Genomic DNA, 26833 nt, shown 5'->3' on the forward strand with positions numbered 1-26833 from the left:
TCCCCTCAGAAATTGCGGATGTATGCAGCAATTACTATTAGGCTTTAGTATACGTAGATTTAACAAGTAATGAACTTGTTATCGTTGATGTGACAAACGAAATCAAAACATCAGAGCCAATGTTGCCCCGAAAATCAAACAAGGCCGCAATTTCCTTAAAAAACTCACCCCCCGAATTTTTTGTTCCGTCTGAGTCGAATGATTTTCCAATTGAATATTTTTCCTCCCTTTCATATTTCCGGAGGGGGAAAGAGGACGGAGAAGGGCCAAAAAATAGAAGTCCCTGTGGCCCTAAGAAACCTTAGAAATTGCCGAATCTATATGGAAAATCTCTCGCCGCCATGTTCCACTCCATCACGCATGAGATTGAAGGAAGGTTTTGTTGGAAGGATGAAGGGCAGGGAGGGGGGAGGGGCCAGAGATGATGGGGCAGGGAGCTAGGGGGGTAGGGGAAGAGTGTGCAGTGACGGGGAAGGAAAGCCTGGGTGGAAGGAACTGTATGAATACCGAAATTCACAGGCTGAATGGCATCGAGGATACACATCTTGTTGACCACTGGAACAGAAGCCCTGGAAATGACAGAAAGTGCTCGGTTGGGAGGAGAGCGATTGGATGTGAATTCTGGGCAAAGATCTGCCCCGTCTTCTTCTTCGTCTTCTTTTTGAAATATTAGTTCTTCTTCTTTCCTGTCATTTTCACATGTTTTTCATTCTTTCGAATCTTTTTATTTTTTATGGAATATATCTTTTTCGTTTTTGTTTTTCCCAAAACATTTCAACTTTGTATCACTGTCATTTCCCAAGAGTACCTTCAGTCAATTACTTTTGGTCATTTCATGTGCGTATAACTTAACCATATGTTTTTCTCTGAAGGGTTTGCACGTTCTCCTCTCAAGCAAAATACTATTGCATTCCTCTTTTGTGTTAATGTTGTTCACGTCGTGTTTTTTATAATATATTCTGCGTTAATATCGACACTTCATACTTATGAAATTACAATCTATAAACGAATATAATTTTTTATTTCATTATTTAGCAATTTCTTGTTATTCTGATTATCATGTAAAACACAATACTTCTTCACACCAATATTAATCAGTTATTCTTCACATCAAAATATACAACGATTATTGTTAATACTCCTTCACAAAATGATCCTTCATATCCTTTAACTACAAAATTCAAGTCCTATCCATATCTCACACACATTTTCATAACCACAAACAACATAACTGCCATTCATATTAATGGCTATTGTACAAATCTAAGGGAAATGACACAACCTTGCAATTCACAGTTATACCTCGTGTCCCTAAACAATACAATGATTGTTCATGCGCCTCAACAATACCTATCGTTTACCTCTGATGCCTAGAAAAGCATCGAAAACATTAAAAGACTCTTATGTAAAAAGGATCACAAGATTCAAAGAAACACCATGTAGATATCAAAAGAAACCAAGTCTCTTTTCTCGATGGGATTGGTCATGAATATCCATTTCGAACCCTGTCAGTTTGGACAATTGAAAAAGGGATCCAGAAGTGAAAGGTGAATTCCTCTTTGGAGGGAATCGTGGAGTCCTGATGTGAGGGGCAATCGGGGGGAGGGGGTGATTCTGATATGAAGGGAGAGCTCTATTCCCGATATGGAAGGCGACCTGGATTCCTGGAATGGAGGGAACTCTGGCACACGTCGTATCTCAAAAGGGAAAAAATGAGGACTACAATACAATTGCATAAGAAAAGGACGTCGTTTCTTTTTTTTTTTTTTTTGTTATTTTTACCCCGTTTTCTCCTTTGCTCGTGATGGAACCTTCAGCACAAACGCGTGCGAAAGCCTCGAGTTGTATTGGAAATTTCCTGTTGGTTTGATGTTGAAGGCTCCCGGGAAATGGTTCTCTGTCTCGACAAAATGTTTACCTTCACGAACACACGTTCACACGCCTCAGCATCTCAGCGAATATAAGACTGGAAGTTTTAATTAAGAACAATTGTGCTCTACCTAGGTGTCAGCAAGGCCTGTGTTTGTAGGACTACTTATGTGTGGCCAAGAACTGTCTGTTTGTCTGTCTGACTGTCTCTGTATTAGTTTGTATACTAAGTTTCCATCCTTTTTCTCTCTTTATTTATGCTCTCTCTCTCTCTCTCTCTCTCTCTCTCTAAGTATGCATACCAAAGTGCCATCCTTTTTCTCTCTTTATGCATGCTCTCTCTCTCTCTCTCTCTCTCTCTCTCTCTCTGTATTTGTATTCATAACAAAGTTCTATCCTTTTTTCCCTTTATGCATGTTCGGCGTCTCTCTCTCTCTCTCTCTCTCTCTTTGTATTAGTATGCATAACAAAGTTCTATCCCTTTTCTCTTTTTATGCATGTTCGGCTTCTCTCTCTCTCTCTCTCTCTCTCTCTCTCTCTCTCTCTCTCTCTCTCTCTATATATATATATATATATATATATACATATATACTCGTATATGCATTAGTATGTATACAAGTCCCATCCTTTTTCTCTATGCATGTTCGACTTTCCCCTCTCTCTCTCTCTCTCTCTCTCTCTCTCTGTCTCTCTCTCTCTCTCTCTCTCTCTCTCTCTCTCTCTCTCTCTCTCTCTCTCTCTATATATATATATATATATATATATATAAATATATATATATATATATATATATATATATTATATATATACACATATATATACATACATAATATATATAATATATATACAGTATATGTGTGTATATATATGTATACAGACATATTGCTAACAAGACCTCATTGGAACTGGATGGCATCTAGCGGAGATAATTATTCAATAAAAGTTACAAGCTTTCCCGGACTAACCGTCCTCATTATCAAGTATCCGAATACTTGACAATGAGGACGTTTAGTCCTGGAAAGCGTGTAACTTTTATTGAATAAAATTAATATCACCGCTAGATACCATCCAGTTGCAATGAGGCCGTGTTAGTAATTGTATTAATGCACAGATAATTGTGTAAGTGATGAAATTAATATACATGTATATATACACATACGCACACACACATATATGTATATATATACATGTATATATATACAAAAATTATAATGAAAATATGTTACAAGGAAGCTTGTACTCATTTAAACGAGCGGTGGTAGGATTATGGAGTTCATGGTGGGTAAATGTGTCCCATAAACCGCACAAAGAGCCTCTTCCCTGTCAGCTAACAGCACTGGCACATTTTCACTAATAAGTTGGAGGGAATAGGACGTTAGTTTCTTTTTCTCTTTGCTCCGTGGTCTGCAAACACATATTCTATATTCAAGATGCAAAATGATCAATAAGATATAGAAAATTCACTTCTTGTAGTAAGCGAATATGTGGACTTCCTACTGAACAGAAAAAATAGAATGACATCTTTTCAGACTAAAGTTGGAAACTTGGATATTATGGCCACTAGTGAGATGAAAGAGGGACAGAGTCTATACATTATGATGGACAAACAGAGATTGTGGCTGCAGTTTAAAAATCGATGCCATACTTTATACAGTCCAAGTAAAAGCATTTGTTTCTTTGCATCTTAGATGAAAAAATATAACGGGTTACCTTTAAATAAAACTCGGGGTAATATGAAACAATTATCAAGAAAGTAATCATATATTTGATAAAACAAAGTCTGACGAAAGATTTAAAAAAAAGCTCTCATGATCATTTATACCTGCCGAATTGCCGCCTGTGTGAACGCAGCCCAATTTTGTTGGGACATAAAGCTTAGGAACCCCAGAGACTACACTCAATTGCATAGAGCTTGTTATTTACACTGGAAACGACCTAAATACGATCATCTGGCTAACGTAAAGAAACACTTTATATTATATATATACAGTACATATATTATATATATATATTATAATATATATATTTATATATACAATTTATTTATATATATGTATATATATGTATATATATATATATATATATATATATATATATATATATATATATATCAATGTAGAATCACAATACGCAATGTAAAATACAATTAGTGAGAATTCTCGTGTGTATATATATATATATATATATATTTATATATATATATATATATATATATATATATATATATATATATATATGAAAATAAGAAGGCCCATAAAACACTATTTAAACGTTGAAACCATATATTTCGGGCACTTGTTTCTGTGCCCCTGTTCACTGGTAGAATATGTAGGCGAGACAGGTAGATCGCTCTCGCAAAGAATAACAGAGCACAAAAGATCAGTACGTTACGCTTCGGAGAGTTCGGGAATTTTCCTACATATTAGAAATACAGGGCATGTCATTAACTGGAGTGGGGGGAGTTGGTTTTCAAGAGTAGCTGTCCGTACAAAAGAAAGATGCTGGAATCTGCTATCATCAATCAAACCAACAATATGAACCTGTCAGGAGGACATTGGAAATCGGACGCCATTGACACCTTAATCCTCGGACCCCTTTTGAAGAAGATGACCCATGAAACGCGACCGCCAGATCCATCGCCAAACGGGAGCTAATGAGGCCAAAACCACTAGGAATTTGGTCAATCTCCTCCTTCTTAAGAAACGCCACCTCCTTAACATCGGAGGCCTAAGGCCACACCTTCATGTTTTTGTATATATACCATTGTAACTTTCCACCTGTCCATATTCTACCAGTGAACAAGGGCACAGAAACAAGTGCCCGAAATATATGGTTTCAACGTTTAAATAGTGTTTTATGGGCCTTCTTATTTTCATATTACACTGTAGTATTACAGGAAAAGACATTCATATATATATATATATATATATATATATATATATATATATATATATATATATATATATGATATATATGATATATATGATATATATGATATATATGATATATATATATATATATATATATATATATATATACTGTATATATATATATATATATATATATATATATATATATATATATATATATATATATATATATATATATATATATATATATATAAGATATATAAGAGAATCCTCACACGTTGTATTTTACATTGCGTTTTGTGATTCCACATTGGTAAATGTTGCGAATGACATGGTATGTGAAAGCAATTTTAGCTTCTTTTTAATAAGGAATTACATAATATAAGTTACATAGGGAACAGAACAGTATGCAGTTTAGTGTTAATGGAATGGGCCTTTGGCTTTTGCCCAGCATAAAACTATTTACTGGCCGGTAGGCTAATAATTGAATCAGGTAAACAGAATCTGAGAGATATAATTTTGGAAGGCAAAATTTTGGGTATTTGGATACTGGGCTTAGGGCTGTTATTACTAAAACAAGCTGACCTTATGCCAACACGGGATGTTTTTGCAAGTCAACCCTTTTGCACGGTAGTCATTTTTGAGAATTGGGCTTAGGTCATGCGCCATTGTATTGGAGGCCCTGCTGGAGTACTGAGAACGGGGGTACTCTATTATAACTGGCATTCAATCAGAATTGTTCTTAAATAGTCTGCCAATCTCATTGGCTCAGATATTGAAGTGTGAGCAATAGTAGGAATTTCCAATACAGCTCGAAGGTCTCGTACACATTTGTGCTTGAAGGTTCCATCACGAATAAAAGAGAAAACGGGCCAAAAAAAAAGTCGTTTTCTCATGCAATTGTATTGTTGTCTTCATTTTTTTCCTTTCGAGATACGATGTCGGCCAGAGTTCCCCTCGTTCCAGGAATCCAGGTCGCCTTTCATATCTGGAACAGAGCTTTTCCCTTCATATCAAAAGGGAAAAAATGGGAACAATACAATTGCATTGTTATTATTATTATTATTATTATTATTATTATTATTATTATTATTATTATTATTATTATTATTATTATTCAGAAAAAGACGTCACTTTTTCCTCTTTATTCGTGATGGAATATATGTGCGAGAGCTTCGAGCTGTACTGGAAATTGCTCTGTCTTGACAAACTACTTATCTCAACAAACACAAGTACAAACATACTCATACTCCTCAATATATCTCAAACAATAAGACTGTTAGTTTTATGCTTATAGTTTTGCTTATTTGTGTGCAAGATTTCTCTCTCTCTCTCTCTCTCTCTCTCTCTCTCTCTCTCTCTCTCTCTCTCTCTCTCTCTCTCTTTTTCCCTGTTTTAGTATGTATATTACCTTTCCACCATTTTCTCTGTTTATTTAAGTGCGGCTCATATATATATATATATATATATATATATATATATATATATATATATATATATATATATATATATATATATATATATATATATATAATGTATATAACATATATATATATGCATATATATAAACATAAAACAAACCTACAATTAACAGTTATATCTCGTGTCACTAAACAATGCAATGATTGTTCATGAGCCTCCATAATACTTCTTGATTATCACTCCTGGAATGCCATCGACAAAACTAAAAAAAAATTTATGCAAACTGGATCACAAAATTCAGAGAAACACAACGGAGCTATCAAAAGAAAACACGTTTCTCTTCTCGATGGGATGGGTCATGAATATCCATTTCGAACCCTGTCAATCTGAACAAATGAAACAGATCCGAAAGTGAAAGGTGAATTCCTCTTTGGAGGGAAACGTGGAGTCCTGATATGAAGGGAAAACTCTATTCCCGATATGGAGGGCGACCTGGATTCCTGGAATGGAGGGAACTCTGGCACACGTCGTATCTCAAAAGGGGAAAAATGAGGACAACAATACAATTGCATAAGAAATGGACGTCGTTTCTTTTTTTTTTTTTTGCTTCGTTTTCTTCTTTATTGGAAATTTCCTATTGGTTTGATGTTGAAGGCTTCAAGGGAACTGTTCTCTATCTTGACAAAATATTTACCTTTACGAAAAAGCACACAAACACGTACGACAAATACACGCAAGCACACTTCAGTACCAGCCAATAAGAATGGCAGGTCAATTAAGAACAATTCTGATTGGATGTCAAGTATAAGAGAGCATCCCCCTTTCTCAGTACTCAAATACGGCCACAAATACTAGGACCTAAGTTTTATTCCTAAAACTGACTACCAAATAAAAGGGTTGTTTGTTGCAAAAACAACCTTTGTTGGCACAAAGTCAGCTTGTTTAATAACAACAACCTTAAGCCCAGCACCTAAATCACCAAAATTTTGGCGTCCAAAATTATAACTGAATCTGTGTACCCCATTCAATTATCAACCAACAGGTCAGTAATGAGCTTTATGCTGAGTAAAATCATAGGCCGATACGGTTGATACTAAGACGCGTTCTGCTCCGTTCCATATGTAACTTACATTATGTCATTCTTTGCAAAAAAAAAAGAAGCTGAAATTTTATTTCACATATCATGTCATTTGGAACATTTATTAATGCAGAATCACAAAACGCAATGTAAAATGAAAAGAGTCGAAAGGCCTCGCGGCACTCCAGTGTTTCCTTTTCCTTCGTGGATTTTACTTTTATCTATATATTCATCACGTTCCATATTTTCGTGATTCAGTTATACATACATACATACATACATACATACATACATACATACATACATACATACACACACACACACACACACACACACACACACATATATATATATATATATATATATATATATATATATATATATATATATATATATATATATATATATATATATAATATATATATATATATATGTAGTGTTTGTGTATGTTTGTCAGCTGGTCGTATTTATGTCTCTTTCAGAGTATGTAACAAGTTCTATACAATTGAGAATAAGCTCTGTGTTGCCTATCCTATACTGTAAGTCCCAACGCAATAGGGCTGAGTTCACACAGTCGGTAATTCGGCGGGTAAAAATAATAACAGGAACTCATTTATTTTAAATCTCTATTCAAAATTTGCGTCGTCAAATATATGATTAATTTCAAGTAAATTATTTCATATTACCCGGAGTTTTATTTGAGGTAACCGGTTCTATTTTTTATCTAAGACGCATGGATAATGAGACCAATGCCTTTAATGGAATTGTCTAAAGTACTGCATCGATTTTTAGACAGAAATCACAGTCATCCCTTGTCCATCATAACCTGTAGACTCTTCCGTCTCATTAGGGGCCAAAATATCCAAATTTCCAACTTTAGTCAAAACAGCAATCATGTATTTTTTTCTACCCAGTACTAGGTCGTCACTTCCACATACTGCGAGAAGTAACATTTCTACATCTTATTAATCTATTTGCAGCCTGAATATAGAGTATGAATTTGCAAACCACGGAGCACAGATAGAAAGAAACCAGCGTCTTATTTCCCTGCAACCTGTGAGTATGAACGTGTCATTGCTGTTAGCTTATAAGAGAGAGGCTCTTTACCTGCTTAGGAAGCACATTCACACGCCACAGGTCCATAATCCAACTACCGATCGTCTGAATGAGTGAAAGCTTCCGTATAACTTCGTTCAGTTGTTATGTATATAATTTTGTTAACACATACATTCATATACAGTATATATATATATATATATATATATATATATATATATATATATATATATATATATATACATATATATATATATATATATATATATATATATATATATATATATATATATATATATATATATATATATATATATAGTTGTATTGCACATAGGAAAATGAAAGGTGTTTTAGTAAGAATCTGGCCAACAGTTTCGTCCTCCAATTGACCTCTTCTTTGGACGTTTATTAGTAAACGCTCCAAGAGGTGGTCCATTTGAGGACGAAGCTGCTGGGCATATTCTCACAAAGACACCTTTCATTTTCCTATGTGCAATACAACTGAATAACATATCTTCGTGTCTAAGAAGGTCACCAGTAAAATATATATATATATATATATATATATATATATATATATATATATATATATATGTATATATATATATGTATGTATGTATGTATGTATGTATGTATGTATGTATGTATGTATATACACATATGTGTGTTTGTTTTTCTTGTCTCTGTGTGTATATTTTCCATCATAACACAAATACTCAAGCAAAAAATCCTGTCGTCCCTGAACTAAAGACTGAAATGAAAACGCAACGAAATATACCACATCTTGGATCACCCAGTGACACGGGATATACCCACCATCACCCAGTGAGTGCGAAATGAGAAGAGAATTTCCAGCAACATCTTACGAAGCAAAGACGAACTCCATTCGCGGATTCAGCTCCCGAGGGAAATCTGCCGGGTTCTGGACCCATCAAATGGTTAGCCCGCCTTTCCTGGAATACGAATGGGGAGGGAGGCTTCGTGGGAACGTTCCTTTAACGGCACTGGATCATTCGCGTGATTCAAAGACTAACCAAAAATAGACTCGTAAATAAAATAGTTGGGAGGAAAAATGTAGGTGGCAGAAATGAGCGAAGCAACGCGAAAGAAATGAGGTCACAGGGAGCCTACTGAGGGAATGGCATCGCGTAATTTATCAAGGAATCAAAACGATTTAAAACATTTGTTTGTTTGTCACTTCAGTTATGTAATTCAGGCATAGAAAATAAGATATATATATATATATATATATATATATATATATATATATATATATATATATATATATATATATATATATATATATATATATATATATAATTCCAAACCTACAAACTGTACAAATATAAAACCACTGGGAATATCTCTGGTACATGTCTTCCGGACAGGAACCCATCACTGGACAACAAATTGGCATCATTAAATAAGTTCTAGGTGCCTATTCCTAAAACCATGGACTGACGGCTAGGCGGAGTTTCGTCATTAGTTTATCAATCGATTCTGAAGAATTGAGGCACGGTTCTGAACTACAATAATGTGACTTACATACGAGCATAGCTTTTTTTTTTTTTATCTTAGTATCATCATTGCTCTACTCTGAGAGCAAGAAAAAAATTTAACAGATTTGTTTTCTGCACGTATATAAATAAACTTTTTAAAAGCTAATATAAAATAGAAACGGTGATAAATATCTGTAAATCACACCTTTCAGATATAGACAGATTACTGGTGAGTAATTTTTCAGACTCACTGAATGTCTCCATATTTTTTTTCTGAAACATCGCCAATGAATTTGAGGCTAGAAAAAATGGGGCAATATTTTTATCAATTAATTTCCAGAACTGTTAATTTACTTTAAAGAAAAAAAATCACTTTTAAATTATAATGGTTCTGGCCATAATACTCGTATATATAGGAAAACATATTGGAAGTTGAAATTTTGACATTTAAAAAAAAAAAAATGCTTATGGCCCTAACCGTATGTCGAAGTTACTTATGATGGCGCTAAGTCAATGTCAGTCAGAATGCCTTACCTGATTATTCCTGATCAAGATCTGAATAAAGACAGTTGTTACTTGGAAATAAACCTATAGTTTTCACCGCTACAGATATCACTGAAATCAGTTATTGCCTTTGGGAGGTATCTAGCAACAGCCAGACAGACACATTTGAACATTTAACCTAAATATATTAATAATATCAATGACAATAATAATAAATATACTATTAATAACTATTATCATCATATTGATATTTTAATACTTTAATTCAACTTTCTGAAATTTAGCACCCATTAAGAATAATTTGGTGGAAAACATACATTCACTCTAAAATCACACACCTATGAAAAGGCCTTGAGGAGATCGACAACATTCGAATCAAGCATTGCGACTTCAATTACGGCAACTTCAACTCGACAAATCCGATTAAGGCAATCGTCTCCCTCTGAGGAGGACAAGAGTCACCAGCGCTGATTGCTAATGATCGTCGACTAATTGCTGATTGCCCCCAAAGCATTTCCTTTTGCCCTCAATGTCTCCGAAACTGAGCGTAATTTGAAGGGAGTCAAGGTTAATTTCCATGAGTTGTCATTACGGGCTCAATGAGAGAGAGAGAGAGAGAGAGAGAGAGAGAGAGAGAGAGAGAGAGAGAGAGAGAGAGAGAGAGAGAGAGAGAGAGGTAAGAAACAATAGTGTGCGTATTATAGGAAATGCTTGTACAATGAATTTATTATTATTATTATTATTATTATTATTATTATTATTATTATTATTATTATTATTATTATTATAGATTTGGTGAAGTTGTGGGTATTTAATTATTATATTACCTACGACTGAGCGTAATTTGAAGAAAGTCAAGATTAATTTCCATGAGTTGTCATTACGGGCTCAATGCGAGAGAGAGAGAGAGAGAGAGAGAGAGAGAGAGAGAGAGAGAGAGAGAGAGAGAGAGAGAGAGAGAGAGAGAGAGAGAGAGAAAGAGAGAGAGAGAGAGAGAGAGAGAGAGAGAGAGAGAGAGAGAGAGAGAGTATTATATGTTTATTTTAATATTATTAAGTGTAGGTAAGAAACAATAGTGAATGTACTGTAGGAAATGCTTGTACAATGAATTTATTATTATTATTATTATTAATATTATTATTATTATAGATTTAGTGAAATTCTGTGTATTTAATTATTATATTACCTACGACAAAATGCTTGGATGCAAGTTATATAGTCACTTGTATCTGTTAATTTGTTTGTATAACTATTTGTTTGTTGGCCAAAGAACATTAACTGATTTGAATGAAATCGCCAATGTTCAAGAATCTTTAAAATAAAAAAGACTACAGTTTTCAGTGTTGAATGGTAAGCTTTCACGGATAATAAAACAGTCTGCATAATGTAAGTCTTTCAGCATATCCCACTATTCTTAGCTATTAAATGATTAATCAGATACATACCTATTTCAAAGCTTTAAATCAGCTCCTGAGATTCCCGCCTCATTCAGAATATTTCATTGAAATATATACTCAAGATCCCCCTAAAAGTCACACGCCTATGAAAAGGCCTTGAGGAAATTAACAATCTTCGAACGAAGCAATGCGACTTCAATTCCTGCAACTTCAACTCGAGAAATCCGATTACTGCAATCATCTTCCTCTGAGGAGGACAAGAGTCATCAGCGCTGATTGCTAATGATCGCCGACTAATTACTGATTGCCCCCAAGGCATTCCCTTTTGCCTTACTGCCTCAGAAACTGAGGAGCAGAATTTGAAGGGAGCCAAGTTTAATTTCCATGAGTTGTCATTACAGGTCCAGTGAAAGAGAGAGAGAGAGAGAGAGAGAGAGAGAGAGAGAGAGAGAGAGAGAGAGAGAGAAAGGTAAGAAAATACAGCAAAAAGGGCATTATAGGTAATACTGTTATAATCACATACCTTATTTTACAGGGTTCTTTATTATAAGAAGCTTCATAAAGCGATAACTTTACAGTTACATGCGCATAATGCCGTAGTAATACAAAGATTAACGCGGATTTAGGTATTGGGCACATTTTGTACACTAACAGTAGCCATGAGAAAGCGTAAAATCTAATGCCTGTTTACCAACCACTTTACATCAATTTAATTATCAGACCATTTAAAAAAAATTACAGTGGCACACAATTTGTGTTATCCGTTGAGGTCTAAAGCGAAGATTATAAATAAATATATGAACAAACACACCAAAATAAATCGTGAATTATTTCTACTTATTTCTTTCTCTGTTTCGTCGAGATGAAGAGAATCTGATAGATTAAAATCCAGACAAAAAAAAAAATAATAATAAAAACGTAAAAGTATATTCATATATGACTAAAATGACCGTATTTTCAGATAAGATTTTCATTAATTCCGGATTTTTCTTCTACTGAAATAACCACGTTCTGTGCAGATAAGCCTTTTCTTTTTTTCATTTTACTTTCGTTTTCACTCTAAGATCTATTGGACAGTCAGCCCTTAATATCGTTTCAACCTCTGTGATGCTCTTAAGACTCGTCTTAATATTATCACGGCCAAGGCAGAGGAAACTGTCCTTTCAGAGCTCCTAAGATAAATTCCCCTCCGATCTCAGTTTAATACACTCCTCCTAAATTTCTAATACTCATAATGTTCAGGAATTTATGGAATGAACCCCATCAGAGCTTTCAGTATTTTCAACTTTCAAGTGGATAAAACCATTATTGGAAGGAATCCCTTGTATTTCTGGAGGCAATCACGCATCTAAACAAGAAAAAAATGCGCCGAAGTTTCTTCGGCGCAATCGAGATTTCTGTACAGCGTATAATCAAGGCCACCGAAAATAGATCTATCTTTCGGTGGTCTCGGTATAATGCTGTATAAGCCGCTGCCCATGAAACTTTAACCACGGCCTGGTGGTGGCCTGTCCTATATAGTTGCCAAACGCACGATTACGTCTAAATTTAACCTTAAATGAAATAAAAAACTACTGAGGCTAAAGGGCTGCAATTAGGTATGTTTGATGATTGGAGGGAGGATGACTAACATACCAATTTGCAGCCCTTTAGCCTCAGTAGTTTTTAAGATCTGAGGGAGGACAGAAAAAGTGCGGACGGACAGACAAAGCCGGAACAACAGGTTTCTTTTGCAGAAAACTAAAAACCGGATGTGCTTTGAATAAGCTTCACTATAGTTTCATCTCAGTAATTTTTTAGCTATGTGGATTTTATCCGACTTCTTGTTAAAATGACCCCTTAAGACCTGAGATGAATATCATGACTGTTCCTAACTTCGTACATTTCAATGTTACCTTTCAAATCAGTGACCTAGGCCTTCTTTCTTGCTTCGATTTAAAACACCATACACACACATTATTAATATTTATTTGTAAGAATATAGTGCGTGTGTGTTTGTGTGTGTGTGTGTGTGTGTGTGTATGTGTGTCCGTAGGTAAGTAATGGATACCTCTTTTTATATACACTGTTCATGTTACTTTGTCTAGAACGTCTGTTACCAAAGATAAGAAAAAGAAAATAATACTCGTTCCATGTCTACAACCTTAACGTGATTCCATTACCGAAGTTTAAAGCAGATTCCTCCATTGCTATAATAAAAGAGCATTAACTGGTGACCAAATAAAACTGAAATATATAGAAAAAGCAAAATTTATAAAAAGATCGAGAGGTTCTTGTGGAAAGTTTGGCGAGACGGCCAGCCAAGCGGAAGGGTAGAAAAAAGAGAATCGTTATTGGACTCCTGAGGCAAAAGGAAAAAAAAAAAACACAGATTAGTAAATAAGAACTAGAAGAAAATAAGGAGGAAAAGTTAGCTGGTTATAGAAACTCTCCCATTCAAGATAAGGAAGTCCTTGTAAGACTTCGGAAACCTTGAGGCTCATAGAACTCATTGGCGGAAATCAGGAACTTCTCGCAGTAGTTGGGGTAATAAAATGGATTCAACTCAAATATCAAAAGTTGGTCTTTGGTTAACAGAAACTTCGATTCCTGGGGGCGTTCATTAAGGAAGTTTGGTCGCCAAAAAAGCGTCCGGTTCGAATGGGGAAGGCGGGTCATCAAGAAGGAATTGGTATTTTGTTTTATTTATGAGAAGCGTGTTTGGTGCAAATTATTTATTGGAAGTACATACTAACTTTCCTTCATAACATATCAGTACCAATTCTAATGATTTAGGAAGGAAGTGTGGCCAGTAAATGAGAGAGAGAGAGAGAGAGAGAGAGAGAGAGAGAGAGAGAGAGAGAGAGAGAGAGAGAGAGAGAGAGAGAGAGAGAGAGATTAACGATAAAATGTAAGACCAGAAAAATTTCCTCAGGATCAGACTTAATAAACTCTAAGGGAAAAAATCCGCAGTTTTCTCAGATCTCTTCGTGTGTGTGTGATTTTGCGTGTATGTGTATGTGTGAGCGTGTTTGTGTGCATGTGTACGTGTATGTATGTGTATTTAAGCTCGTCATTTCCGCATCATCGTGGGTTGTTCGAAACAATTATCGTTACAGAAGCCTCCCACCACCAGCTTACAGTCGGCGCCACACTTAAGCCTCACATAACGAGCTGCTTCAGTTCGTAATCCAGCGTCGTTAATGGCGTTCACCGGTGGCTGACGACGTTTGACAGAGGCTAATTGAACGGAAAAAGCTGTCATCTTCTATATATATATATATATATATATATATATATATATATATATATATATATATATATATATATATATGTATATATACTAGATGACCAAACCCAGCGCTGCCCGGAAAACTCTGAATGACAGTATACAGGTGTGGGGAGAGAGAAGGAAGGGGGAGGGGGAGGGAAAAAGAAGGGAAGGGGAAGGGAATTGGGAAGGGAAGGGGAGGGAAGGCTGAGGGGAAGATAGAGGGAGAGGGGAAGGAGAGGGGAAGTGCTTTCCTCTATCAGAAGAGAACAAAAAGTATCCTCACTGAACAAGGACAATAAATAAAAAATATTGTATTGCTACAATTTCCACTCAAGTGTCCGTGTGTTTGTGTGTGTGGGAGGGGAGAAAGTCTGTCTCTCATGCAACAACAGTGAAGTGAGTGCTGTTGCCAAAACAGCCCAAAAACCTCATTTAAACCGAATTTATAACGATATACACCATCATGACGTTACGAAGTAGTCACTATAATGAATTCCAAAGGTAAAAACGAAGAAGAAATGATAGAATTAATGAGAAAAATCGCATTTGAACTAATAAAGAAAAAGATATACTGACATCATACATCTTGCACTTTGTTTTGAGCTAGCAGCTACTACGCATGTGCGAATGATGAAGACAGCTGTATAGGGAGAAAATCTTTGGACCTGCTGGCTTGGGTTCATTGCTTTATAGCTATGAAATATGTTTTTTAATGAAGCCAAAAATATTTAATATTTTTAACACTTAAGTTAATAATTATTATAAATTATAAATTATGATAAAAATTCACGTAAATTCTGATCAAATATTTATGCTATAGTGAATTTGGATTTACTGGTGTAGTTTAACCATACATCTGACAGCGCATGGAACAAAGGGTGGAGTGTCAGGAGAAAAATGGGAATTAACCCAGTAACACTGAAGGAAAAGGTGACGTGAAAACGAAAATTTCATTTGTTTTGCCTGTGTTTGTATGTTTATCATGCGGTAGGGGTTTGATTTTGGGTTAAAAACCTTTCTGAAGTGACAGAGGTCGTCTGCAAAATTTTGCATGGGTCAGTCAAGCGGTTCAGATTTCTATAGTGAACAAACAAATATACAAACTCCTTTCAGTTTCCTCTTGCGTTTCTGAGGTAAAGTGTAGGCCAGCGTCTGAATGGTCTATTATAGAAAATGTCGATATAGATTTTCAGTGTTGATTTTATCGAGGTAATAAACAATTATGTTAATAGTTATTATAAATTATGATCAAAATTCATGTAAATTCTGAAAAAAAAATTGATGTTATAGGAGATTTATTGTTGCAGGTTAATCATAAGCCTGACAGCACCCGGAAGAAAACCTGGAGCGCTCAGGCGAAAAGTGACCATTAACCCATAAAGCACCTGAAAGAAAACCTGATGGAATTGGTAAAAACGAAAATTTCATTCAGTTTGTCTGTGAGTGATGTCTGTAACATGGGTAGGAGTTTGATTATGAGTTACAACCTTCCTGGGGTCACATTGGGGCCGCATTCCAAATTTTATCTGGGTCTGTCAAGCGGTTCAGATTTCTATAGTTGACAAACATACAAACATTCACTTGTATACATATATATATATATATATATATATATATATATATATATATATATATATCGTATATATATATATATATATATATATATATATATATATATATATATATATATATATATATATACATATTCAACATCAGTATTGCTTTTTACAATTCTTGTGAATCACGGCTGTGTCAACACGGCAACGATATTCGCTTTTACGTTACTAAAATAAACAGCTGTTTTCATTAAAATCTAAGTAATCATATGCAGTATGCTTTGATGAATTTACCTCAGAGCAACACCCACTGAAATGGAAGCTCTCGCATGTTAGTGAATACATTACGGCTAAAATACGAAATCTCATTCATATTTCATACCCTGAAGTGTTAAAAATGAAAACAAAAAAGAAACCATGTTTTTATGCGACGCGGTTCTCTCACTCCTTATATATGAAATTCTCGATTTTGTATTCAAGACATTTCTAGTGTTTTACGACTATGAAGCATATTTCCAGATGCTGCCCTTCTTATTAAAACTTAGTTCTGGTGATTACTTTCACTTCTGTGATGAACCAAATTCTTTTGCGATAAAACTTGCATACGCATTATATATATACATATATATTTATATATATGTGATATATATAAATATGCATACACACACACATATATATATATATATATATATATATATATATATATATATATATATATATATATATATATATTTATATATATACATATATATATGTATATATATAAATATAAATATATATATATATATATATATATATATATATATATATATATATATATATATATATATATATATATATATATATATCGTTAATGATAATGAATGACAATTAATTTAGAGAAAGCCTAATGTATAGCATAAAGATTTAGGCCCTAAATTCACGCAGCCACCTCTCGGACAGACCGCGACAACACGCCCCAAAAGACCTAAGAGTGAAATAGAGCTAGTGTGATGGAAAGGTGAAGCAGCGTGGGAGATGCATTTTGCAAAATCCTTGCCACTGGGATATCCTGTGATCCCGTGGGAGTCCCAGGGACCGGTTGCTCGCCCTCGCCCAGAATACCGAATTCCCTCAAGACAGCTCGTTCGGCGTCTTTCTGCTTGAGCGCTGTGCAAGCAAATTCAATTTCTCGGGCGCGCCGGGAATACATCTCGTGTTCTGCTTTTATTAGCCAATTGCGCGGGCACGCACACAAACATACATGCATACAAACACACGCACACACATCCGAGGGCTCTTTTTTTTTATTTTTGCAATCAACATCCACGCTTACCTTCCTTGAAGAGGGCTTGGCTTAACAATCCCCTTAGAAATGCCACTTATACTTCCGCGAACACTTTTCTTCACTCGAAAATAATTTTGTGTACATCTTGCTTGTTTAATTGTGACTCGCCTCTTTCCTCCACTCATACCCCCACCATGCATCGTCTATTCTCGTAAATAAACTTGTTTTTACCACACGTCTCCTTTAGAATTTTTTAGGACAGCTGCCCTTTCACGATTTATATATATATATATATATATATATATATATATATATATATATGTGTGTGTGTGTGTGTGTGTGTGTGTGCATGTCAATGAACAATCAACCTTTGAAAGCTGTCCAAGTGAAAGGGAAGAGAAGACGTTTATTAATGCCACATTCGTCGTGTGAAATTTAAATTTCACTTTCTTGCACCTCCTCTCTTTTATTATAATTTTCACTTGAACTAATCAAAATAGTTTTAATTCACTACTGAGTGCGATTGTGCGTGTGTGTGTGTGTGTGTGGGTGCTTGTGACAGAGAGAGAGAGAGAGAGAGAGAGAGAGAGAGAGAGAGATGGGGTGTTATATTTGTAAGTATATAAGATAAAAAAAAAGTATGAATTCTAATTAAAATAAATTTAGGTAAAGGTGAATAAATCTTAAAGGCAAGGTGACCAAGAACGTTTGTTTATGTGTGTGTGTGTGTGTGCATGTGCTCATGAGTGTGTACATATGTGTGAGCGTGTGTGTGTGTGTGTGTCAGACCAACAGACAAGAAAGCAAGAGGGCCCTAAATGGTCAGTTAATGAGTTTCAGGAAAATTAGAGCCTGAATATCACATTTCTCGAGTTAATGGGAAAAGTTCATAGCAGACTGGAATGCCGGTGAGGGAAAATGAGCTGCTGGCATGAGTCAGCAGCTCCTTCATCACAAGAGAAAAAGAGAGGGAGAAGTAAAAGAAAAGGAAAAGGGACCGTAAAGCGCAAACATTAAAGGTGTGTTTATGTAAACGCTTTTAAACACTATCACAATTTAAAAGAAGTAGTTTAAGTAGTTCGTGTGTATATTAACGGTTAAGAAAGGTAACGCTTACACAGCTCAGAAAAAACACAAGCACGAAGACACACATGCGCATACATATATAAATACACATATATGTATATATATATACATACATATTTGTATAAATGGACTTAAAGGGCATTGAGAGTATCACTATTCATCTCAGTGACTTCGAAAACTATGGATTATACACTAATATCTGTCGCTTTTGGTTACTTTTACGTCACCATCTTCTGACCCCTTCTCATCCCCTCTTCCTGTCAGGGCTGAACTTGGACTTAAAGGGCATCAGGAGTTTCACTATTCATCTTTGCGACCTTGAAAACTACAGATTAGACACTAACATGTCGTTTTTGGTTATTTTTACATGTCAACCCCTTCCTATCAGGGCTCAACTTGGACTTCAAGGGCATTGGGAGTGTCACTATTTATCTCAGCGACCTCCAAAACTATGGATTGGACACTTGTATCTGTCCTTCCGGTTATCTTTACATGTCACCCTGTTTCCACCCCGTTCTCACCCCCATCCTTTCAGAGCTGAACTTGGACTTAAAGGGCATCAGTAGTGTCACTGTTCATCTCAGCGACCTTGAAAACTATAGATTAGACACTAATATCTGTCGTTTTTGGTTATTTTTACACGTCATCCCTTCCCACCCCCTTCTCACTCCCCTTCCTATCAGGGCTGAACTTGGACTTAAAGGGCATGGGGAATGTCACTATTCATCTCAGCGACCTTGAAAACTATCTGTCTTTTCAGTTATCCTTACTGCATGTCACTGCCTTCCCACCCCCTCCTCACCCCACTTCCTATTGGGCTGAACTGGACTTAAAGGGCATCGGAAGTGTCACTATTCATCTCACGGACCTTGAAAACTATGGATTAGACAATAATATCTGTAGTTTTTGGTTATTTTTACATGTCACGTCACCCCTTCCCTCCCCCTTCTCACCCCAATTCCTACTGGGGCTGAACTTGGATTTAAAGGGCATTGGGAGAGTCATTATTCATCTCAGTGACTTCAAAAAGTATGGATTAGAGACTAATATCTGCTGGTTTTGGTTATTTTTACATGTCACCCCCTTCCTTTCCTTTCTCACCCCCCTTCTGAACGGGGCTGAACTTGGACTTAAAGCGCATTGGGAGTGTCACTATTCATCTCAGCGACCTGGAGAACTATGGATTAGACACTAATATCTGTTGTTTTTGGTTATCTTTACATGTCACCCCATTCCCACCGCCCCCCCATCCTATCAGGGTTGAATATTCATGTCAGCGGCCTCGAGAACTATGGGTTAGACACTCATATGTGTCGTTTTCGGTTATCTTTATACATCACCCCATTCTCACCCCCATGTCCTATAAGGGCTGAACTTGGACTTAAATGACATCAGGAGTGTTACTATTCATCTCAGGGACCTCGAAAACTATGGATTAGGTATTAATATCTGTCGTTTTCGGTTATTTTTAGATGTCACCCCCTTCCCACCCCACTACTTATGGTGCCAGTGATGTCTTACCCCTACAGTATTCTTTTCAAGAAAGTAAGTCATATGTATACCAAGTTTGGTTGAAATTACTCAATGCGTTTTATAGTTATTCCTGCCACATACACACACACACATACATCCATTTATATATATATATATATATATATATATATATATATATATATATATATATATATATATATATATATATTATATATATATATATATATATATATATATATATATATATATATATATATATATATATATATATATATATATATATATATATATAATAGGTAGATAGATAGATAAGCTCGACTGCTTTTTCGAGGCTTCTGTTATATTGTCCGAATGAATGAATTGTAAAATCAAGATACGAATACTATACGCCCTTCCCAGAAACCCTTATATATAGGTAAAAATGAATAATGCCACCAAGCGAAGCTGAAACACACAAAATTCTATGAAACAGAGACGCTTTAAAAATCCCTCTCACAAACCTTCAGCATAAAACAAGAACGAAAGGCGAAACACTCCCATGCACTTCCGGTTCCTCTGCACGAACTTTCGTATGACGACAGGTGCTAATAAAGGCGCTGCTTCATATCATACGCCCTCGACTTCTGGGATGCCTGCCAGATGTTTCTGTGGCTACTCATATGCTTCAGCAGAGATGCTCTCTTTGGCTCTTGTCTTCACTCATAAAGTACTCTGAGTTTAAGCTATTTCCTGAAGATATCTTTACTATAGAATTTTTTAACGGTCCTTGCTTATCCCCATAATATATACACACACATACATACATGCATATATACAAACATATATCTATGTATGTATGTATATATATATATATATATATATATATATATATATATATATATATATATATATATATATATATATATATATATATTACTAATTTTTAAGGGCATCTGTCTTGGCAAGGATTCAAAGCTTGCAATGTGGTACAGATTCAGTGATAGATAGTTGACTTGACCAACGGGCTATCAAAACCCCCAGGTTCGAATCCTGGTCATGGCAGATAGCTTATCGGTTATAATTATCCTTAAATGTAAGTTATTACCGAGTATGGCAAATATATATATATATATATATATATATATATATATATATATATATATATATATATATATATATATATATATATATATACATTACATATATATATATATATGTATTACATATATATATATATATATATATATATATATATATATATATATATATATATATATATATATATATACATACATATATACATATATATACATGCATACATACAATATATATATAGTGAGAGAGAGAGAGAGAGAGAGAGAAACTATTATAAAAAAGCAGCAAGAGTCAAGAAGAATGAGATATTACGATTCTATTATTAATCTCCTAATATACTGCTATGACTGGGTGAGCAACTGGAAACACGGGGAAACAAACGGAGGCACGAATAAGAACAAGGGAATTAAAAATAAAAAAAAAGAGACCAAACAGAAATGTTGCTGAAGCACTGGATGGCTTCCTTCGTATAATGTCTCACAATCGTCTAGGAGACGTAAATCTGAGAGGGTATTATTATCCCCACGAAACTGAAGGACACTAATAAAGAAACTCCTACGACGTCAACAGATCTCCTACAAATGGGAAGGGTTAAGTCCTACTCGGGGTCTGATGATCGTCGGCAAGCTATGGACCTTCTTGGGAAAATAATGTTAATAAAAATGATAACGGTTGTTTTTATGAGACACAATACAGGTATTAATAAATATCAACAGTTTTGCTACCACCACTTCCTCAGAAACTATCACTGTTATCGCTATAGTAATACCATTACCCATATTTCTACCACTATTAACGACAACGAGAGCCCTTATGGCGACGCTGACAGAATTTAAGCACGATAAATCGTTCTAATAACAGCAGGTATGAATTATCTTTTTTTATTTTAAAAAAGAATAGTGTATTTCCTACTATCGTTTATTTTCCAAAAGTTCTTTTTTTATGACAAACGCTCCTAATTGTCATGTTCTTACATTTTTTCAAAACTTCAGGATCAAGTTTACAAAGAAATCACCAGGGGCAAAGATCAGAGAATCCAATTAGATGCCGGAAAGAAAATCCAGTTCTCGCAATTTTTTCTCCCCAGCGGCCCCCTCCCCCCCCTTTTTTTTTCAAAACAGTCACAAACTATTTTATCTTCCTCGTACAATGAGAATTCTGCAGATTTGTTAAGATAAACCTGTTTTAAATGCCCCAGCTGTTTTATTTCAGGATGTTCCTCGTCCTTAGTATAAAATCACGAAGAATGATCCTCATATTGAACTAAAGTATTGATAAAAAAAATTTTTCACAATGAACAGTATAAACTGCAATTTTATTAAGGACGCGGAGCATCCATAATCCGGGATCTAACCTTTATCATTGTCAGAATTCGAAATAAGTAAAACCTTTAAACTTCGCCTGAGGCCTAAGCCCCACAAACGAGGCGGAATCCTCTTAAATGGGACGACATTAAGCACATCTCTCATAGGAATTTCCGCCGTAATTCCCTCAATTCCGGGAGATAAATATACTCATTATGGGAGATGGATGAAACCGTAAAGAGATTCCGCCGTACATGGAGAATTTAGCCTCACACTTTTCGCTTGGCGGGATTACGGAATAAAGTGTCCTTTGGTGTGAATGTATTCGTATATCCACGACTGTTAAGCCACAAATATCGTTTAATATCCAGTTCACTGTACCTTGGGAATAATTACACCAAAGGGGAATTTATGGTTAAGTGCTTCGAATCCCGCAGGGGACGAAGCACTTATCAATTATATTTCCCGAAGGGTGTAAGTTATTCCCAAGGAATGGTGAATTTGATATCAAACTACATTTGTGGCTTAATATTCATGGATATAAAAAAAAGGTCAAGAGTGTATAAATGACAAGAATTCTCATTCTTATAAGTTACATGGCATAAGTGAATAATTACAGAATGTTTCTTTACACAAAATCAAGTCTGTCTGAAGGTTTGTTACATGGCATGAGTGAATAATTACAGAATGTTTCTTTACACAAAATCAAGTCTGTCTGAAGGTTTCTTTCATTATGTGGAAGAGTTCGTGTTTTTACAAAACATGTGATTGAGTGGTGAGTTCCATCATTCCCTAAGCGATATTCCCAGGTTCGATATAATATATATATATATATATATATATATATATATATATATATATATATATATATATATATATATATATATATATATATATATATATATATATATATATATATATATATATAGCTGACAACCGGCGCTGCCCGGAAACACTATAAATGACATTTGATAAACTATCTCTCTCTCTCTATCTCCCACTTTCTCCTCCCTAACACCCACTCTTCTCTCTCTTCTTCTCCTCCTCTCACTCTCTCCCAGCACACCCATTTCACTATTATAGAACTCAACAACCTAAGACCGTGTACTCAAGATGAAGTTTACCTGTCATTTCTTGTCAGTTCACCAAAACTGCCGTTAAAACTTACGTGTAGACAACAGTTTGTGGGCGGAGACAGTCTCGCTTACCGGAACGGATGAACTGATGTCATTACCTAAATATCTTCCGACCGACTGACAGGTAATTGCACGTGTGGGCAGGTTAGCGCCAGTTTCGTGACAGTTTGCCGCTGTAGTTCATCTGGGAAGCATCTCAGATGCTCTGACCAGAATATGAATGAATTATATATAGGCCTATTCATTTCACTGCTAGGCCCTTTAACGCTATTTGTAGGACGTTATAAGTCCAAATCAAACAATAATAACCTAAAACAATATTTCCGTGTGATACAATTTGGTATAGGCCTAGGCCAATGATGTCGTATTATGATGTCTCACTATAATGAAAGTAAACTTCACTGTCCAATTTATAAAAAAAAACTGAACCAACCCCTCAGTTCTAATTTAAAATCATTCATTTATATTATATGAGAATAGAGGTCTCTTTTTAATAAAAATATTTAGTCTAGTCTCTGTTGCACCTTTTACTTCTTTCCTATTATTAAGTGAATTGCTGCAAGAGTTAACCTTCCACCCCCTCGTCATATTAAGAAAAAAGTGGCAAAACACTTCCCAAGATGGCTAAATTCAACTTGTGATATTTATATTTTTTATATTAGTTTTAGGGACGTTTTTAACCTAACATAATAAATTACAATTCATTATCTTTACAATGGCATCAAATTCCTTAACACAGAATTGTGTATAAAGTTACATGTACAGCATCCATAAACTTGGTCAATTCGTACAGTACCGTAATCATGAATCAAACAAAATCTTTCCCTTCTTGGAGGAATGTTAGGCCCTCGGCTATTTATTGTTTTGAATAAATACGCGTTGATAAAAGATAGAAATGAATATATATAATTCTAATATATAATCATAAACAATAATTTTATTTTCCTAAATGATGGCGGTACTATTCCTTACTGTGTATCATTACATCATCAAGGTATGAATTGATATGTTGTGTAAGCTGTGAGCACTCCGAGTTACTCGAAGTGCAGTAGTTGCCATTTCTTAATTTAATCCCTATTTGCATATAATACATTTACCCTCCAAGTGCCTTTCGGAAAAGATTTCCAAATGTAATGATCTACATTCCTGTAAAGTTTTAATCTAAAATTTTCAGTCATGGTCTTCCAGGTAATCAGTACAAAGAAACGTGAAAAGAAACTTATCTTCCTTATGCTGTGAGTTTTTTTGCCAATTTGCATGATGATTAATTCCAACTCTTGGGGTATCCAAGGTGATATTTCAATTATTCCTGCACAGCCAACAACATGTTGTTCTTCTTACACAACATTGGCGATCATGTAATAAATGACGTAAGATCGTGTGTAGGACCATTTTAACACTGTATGCAAAACGGGAATGTGTTTATTTACTTATTATATATCATATAACGTCTTCAACCATATGTGAACGGGCGAGGCAAATGAGAGTGAGTTTGGTGGCGGTTTCTACTGGCTGAAATTGTTGCATTAAGCCACTATCATGCATGCACGGACTTGGGTTCACTTACTTTGGAAAGAAATGATTGATTTATGTTTTCAATGTAGATCTTATCGAGGTAATAACAATTATATTAATTATTATCATAAATTATGGTCAAAACTCACTTAAATTCTGATAAAAAATTGATGTTATAGGGGATTTATTGTTGTAGGTTAATCATACCCCTGGCAGCGCCAGAAGTAAAGGTGAAGCATCTGGTGAAAAATGAGAATAAACCCAGAAAACTGAAGGAAAAGGTGACGTAAAAACGAAAATTTCATTTGTTTTGTCTGTGTTTGTATGCCTGTCACGGGGTAGGAGTTTGATTTTGAGTTAAAAACCTTTCTGGGGTGACATAGAGGCTGTGTGAAAAATTTTGTCTGGGTCTGTCAAGCGGTTTGGATTTCTATAGCAGACAAACAAATATACAAACATTCACTTTTATATATATATATATATATATATATATATATATATATATATATATATATATATATATATATATATATATATATATATATATATATATATATATATATATATATATATATATATATATATATATATATATATATATATATATATATATACAGTATATATATATATATGTGTGTGTGTGTGTGTACATACATACATCATATATATATATATATATATATATATATATATATATATATATATATATATATATATATATATATATACTAGCTGACTAACCAAGGATACCCTGAAAAAACTTTAAACTCAAAAAAAATGTTCCTCCATCGCCTTTGAATTGTTGTATCGTGTAAAGTATGCATACTGTCATTGAAAATACTTTGCTTTCCTGTGATTAATAATTCTGTCTTGAATTCACTACTTCAAATAAACGTGATATATACATACATACATGTATCTGGGCACTTATCTGAATAAAATGGTGAAAGAGAGAGAGAGAGAGAGAGAGAGAGAGAGAGAGAGAGAGAGAGAGAGAGAGAGAGAGAGACTTGCAATGGCAAATATTCTCGGGTTTTTTCTAGTATGACGATGCTTAACCCCATCCATAAAGGGTATTTATAAATGAGAGAGAAAGAGAGAGAAAGAGATTGCACGCATGAATTTGCCTGCAATAATTAAAAATCCTTAAGATTCCGCTTGAGATGCCTTGAGAGAGAGAGAGAGAGAGAGAGAGAGAGAGAGAGAGAGAGAGAGAGAGAGAGAGAGGTTTGGTGAAGGTGGTTTCGAGATGTTGAAGTTGGTGTGTGTGGTGGTGGTGTTGCCAAACTACCGGATAATTAATATAATTTCAGACCTCATTTAAATGAACTTTATAATGAAATACATCACCATGAGTCACGAAGCAGTCGCTAGTGCAAAAATGATGAAGAAATGAATGAATTAATGAGAAAATTCAAAGCTGAATGAATAAAAAAAAGGAAATACCGTACAT

Source organism: Macrobrachium rosenbergii, chromosome 24 (assembly GCF_040412425.1).
Source record: "Macrobrachium rosenbergii isolate ZJJX-2024 chromosome 24, ASM4041242v1, whole genome shotgun sequence".
NCBI classification, from domain to species: Eukaryota; Metazoa; Arthropoda; class Malacostraca; order Decapoda; family Palaemonidae; genus Macrobrachium; species Macrobrachium rosenbergii.